This window comes from Olea europaea, chromosome 10 (assembly GCF_002742605.1).
Source record: "Olea europaea var. sylvestris chromosome 10, O_europaea_v1, whole genome shotgun sequence".
Classification (NCBI taxonomy): domain Eukaryota; kingdom Viridiplantae; phylum Streptophyta; class Magnoliopsida; order Lamiales; family Oleaceae; genus Olea; species Olea europaea.
This window is the reverse complement of record NC_036246.1, coordinates 26,950,337-26,954,309: the sequence shown is the minus strand read 5'-3', so window position 1 is coordinate 26,954,309 and position 3,973 is coordinate 26,950,337. Positions and strand designations below refer to the sequence as shown.

The following is a 3,973-nucleotide window of genomic DNA, read 5'->3' as shown; positions in this document are numbered from 1 at the left end:
AAAGAAGGTGTGGTACTTAAGGGCTTTGTTGATTCTGATTTTGTTGGAAATAGGGACAACAGGAAATTTACTACTGCCTATGTGTTTACTTTGTGTGGAAATTGTATATATTGGAAATCACAACTCTAACCAGTTGTAGCTTTTCTACCACTAAGGTAGAATATGTGGCTGCAATTGAGGCAATCAAAGAAGCTTTATGGCAATCAAAGAAGCTTTATGGCTTAAAGGTTTACTTTCTGAATTAAATGAACTGAGCAGTCCTATTGTACTATATTTAGACATTCAGAGTGCCATACACCTGTGTAAAAACCCAGTATATCATGAAAGAACAAAACACATTGATGTAAAATTGCATTTTATAAGAGATATTACCTCTAAAGAAATTTTGTTCCTTAAAAAAATTGCTACTGAATTTAACCTAACAGACATGGGGACAAATGTATTGCCTTTAAACAAGTTTAGAACTTGTTTGCAAATGTTGAATGTTGATACTGGGTAATTTCTATTGTGTTTGCAGGTTGTATACTTGGTGCTTGCTGGAAATACTGGGAAGATTTTGTGTTTTCTTAAAAAAAGTTTTGTAGAATGTATTAACTAGATTCTTGTATTACCATTGGCATCAAGATGGAGAATTGTTGGGTTGTGATGCTAGTCTTGGTCCAATAATCTTATGCAATGATGATATTGGCCTTCGGCCCAGATACTACACAAATAACCTTGCCCAATAACATTACCAGAGATGGCTCACTTACCACGACTCGATATTCAGCCTAATTGTGTGAGAGTTGCTCTGGACCGTTGAATTAAGATACAAATCTACGGTTGATTGGTTTTACTATAAATACAAGTCTCTACCCTTGTTTGCAAGATTTTTTCCGTTCTCTTTTTCCTTCAGCTGTTTGGAACCTTCTGGGTTCCTGCTCTTCGTCTGTTCATCTCCTCTTGGTGAGTTGATCTTATTCTCTTTGTGAGATCAAAATCTGTGTGTTTTCTCTGTGTGAATAAATTGAATTCTGTGTTGAGAGTCCAAAAAACCTGTCCATTGAAGCAACCCCATGTTGGGTACTTGTGAGGGTTATGGTTTGAGTTAGGGCCTCTTTTGATGATAGAGAAGGGTACAAGGATCTAAGCCTAAATCAGTAACTATTCTTGGTGTCCAATGGTAGTTTTGTATAGTTTCAGAAAGTGTAATATCAGATCTGTAATTTTCTTGAAAAGAGTTGTGTATAACACATTTGTTAAAAAGATGGAAATTATTCAATAAATATAGAACCTCTATGATTGTACGGGTCATAATCTTAACTCGCATAAGTACATAACAATGTCCCTTTTTTTATTTATTATGAGCCAAGCCAAACAATTTTGTGAAGAAGTTTTTATTCTTTCCACGAGAGGCATCGGTTTCTTTTGCAGGTGCCTTCATCTGAGGATGCACATGAGGTTGTAAACGCTTACCTATAGAAAAGTGATGGCAGTGTAGACTTATTCTTCGTTGGAGAGAGACACGCCATTACAAAATTATTGGTTGCTAAATGTTTCAAGTGAAATTACTTGGCAAAATAGTTTCAATATAAAATATTGTTTCAAAACTTCTGTTTAAAAATCATTTGCTTAGTTAAGAAACGTCTTGTTTCCTTTCGGAGGCAAACGCTAGAATTTTCGTGTTACTTTGGAGTTGAATCGAAGAAAATATATAAAAACGAGATTGTATTATAGCTTACCTGAAATTGGTGAAACTTTCTTTACTGGTGCATCTTTTGCATCATTCTAATATTTGTCTCCAACTGATGCATTTACTTCATTGGAAGTTTTTTTCTCCCAAATCCTATGCTCAATTTGTGCTTGACCGTCCCAAGAACCTATACTCATCAACGGAAATGAAGTGTTTAAGATGTAAATGCGATGTGTAAAAAGACTAAATATTTCAAATGAACCTTAATAGAGGACAATAGCTAGTCTCCCTTTCGAAGAGAGAATCAACTTACTTTTGTTGAGGGGCTTCCCGTAGTTGTGATGCAAAACTTCAAGGAATCTATCATCTCTATTGTCTTGCATCACTGCAATGAAAATTGTGAAAATTGAGACATTCAAGTTTGCACTTCCTATAAATCTTGATGTTCTTATCGTTGTCAACAGTTGATAAAAACATACATTTATCGAAAAGAAAATTCCTATAATTGGGGGCTGATCCGCCTAACAGAAGCTGAACTGCCTCTGCATCTCTAGTCACGGACAACTTGGGAAACAAATTCAAATTTTGTGTGTCCAATAGAATACCTGAAAGCTGATTATAAGCAGATACTAGATGATGTTCCTGGCTGTGAGATGCCTTTTCAATCTTCTCTCTTCGAAATTTCCTTGTTCATCCATTTTGTCTTTCGTGCTGAAAACTAGTGAATTCTGGAAATCCGGGATGGAAATTTCATCTAAAGAATCTTAAGCTCATAACAAACCGTAAATCTTAACAATATTAATGTACCACACACACATTGTAGTTGAAGGTAAGCAGGCAATAATCCTCATATTTTATTTTAAACGTCCAATCCGAATTACCATCCATTCTTTATCCGTCTGAGATACATGAAAATACCTCATTAGAAAAGAACAAAGCAGTGGCATCAAGGCGAACACGGTCGAAAAGCCAAGCCGCTTGATGCTTCTTCCACATTTTGTCTCCAAATATTCATCACAGGTACGATCAACTCGAAATTGCTCCTGTCTCCCTCTCCTCTTATCTTATCAGCCTTCATTCTATTTTCCAACAACCAAGCATAACATATTGCTGCTACCATCAAGCTCGTACCTAAACCACACAAAAATGTAAGACCAGGCTAAGTTAAAATTGTCCCCTTATAATCATATAATTATTCCGTCAGTATCCCTTGACCGCCAATTTTTTAATGATCTATTGGGTATTCCTTACTTGTACTCGGTTGCCCTATATCCATGTGAAGTGGATGTAGCTCTCACTTATAAAGTGAGCCACAATGAATTCACGTGTTTGCTCTGCCTATTTCTGATTTTCGTTTTGCCATTCAGTGCTCTCATAATTTGGTTTAAGGCTTAATTGCTAAAAGAGGTTAGTTGATCAATCTCTAGTCAAGAGGGATAAACAAAAAGAAAAAGAAAAGAAATATGCAATACTACAACAAAACTTAGCTGTTTGAAGGTCCAGAGAGCACAATCTTGGCCTTTCTTCTGATTTCCCCGCTCAAGATTTTCTCAATTTTGATCCTCTGCTCTTTTAAGAACAAGTTCAAGTCCTGAGCCATCAAATCTATATCCATCAACTGCCCGTCATCCAAATTATTCTTCTGCATATTCCTATCAATTCTGCATGTGGAAGAGGACAAAGACCTCCGCCGAGCCCACTAGTTAATTTTTCCAATCTTTAGTTTTATTTACTTAAAGAGGGGTTTATATTTGTCATTTTACAGTTTTTAATTGAGAAAATAGATGAAAATAACGATTTTCACAATAAAAATATGAATTAAGGGTGAAAATGTCAAAAAATAAAAGGTATGAACGTTTTGCACAATATTATTAAAAGGTAAGGACATTTTGTGCTAATTACTCATTTAATAATTTTATTTGGACTCATTTGCACTGTTTTAAAATGTTTGAAAGTATGATTGCAATTTTTTTTTTAACTTTTCTTTTCTGTTTTTATTGTTTTATTTAAATAGGAGATATATTTGTCATTTTACATGAGAAATTTGATGAAAAAGATAATTTCCGCAATAAAAGATGAATGTAAGGGTGAAAATGTCAAAAAATGAAAGGTTGGGATATTTTGCACAATAGATGTTTTGTGCTAATTACCCTTTTGTATTTTTGTCATAGGAGCGAATTATAAAGCTTTCAAGGTAAACGACTTATGTTGCAAATAAGGAAAAATGTGGGCTGAACAAGAGAAAAATTCTAGATCTAATTTAATAATAAACAAAATCTAGGGACTTCAACTACAAATATA

The 3,973-nt window shown here is 34.5% G+C and overlaps 1 long non-coding RNA gene across 2 annotated transcripts; it reads right to left on the bottom strand.

Moving 5' to 3' along the window:
* Positions 1-1,267: 1,267 nt before the first annotated feature.
* On the bottom strand, positions 1,268-3,327 carry LOC111402702. 2 transcript variants are annotated; one of them, XR_002704331.1, is made up of 4 exons: positions 2,591-3,327; positions 2,152-2,400; positions 1,986-2,057; positions 1,268-1,859 (listed from the first exon to the last, which is right to left on the bottom strand). It is a non-coding gene; the product is annotated as an uncharacterized LOC111402702 (long non-coding RNA). The 2 variants fall into 2 exon arrangements; XR_002704332.1 differs by having other exon boundaries at positions 2,278-2,400.
* Positions 3,328-3,973: the final 646 nt, after the last annotated feature.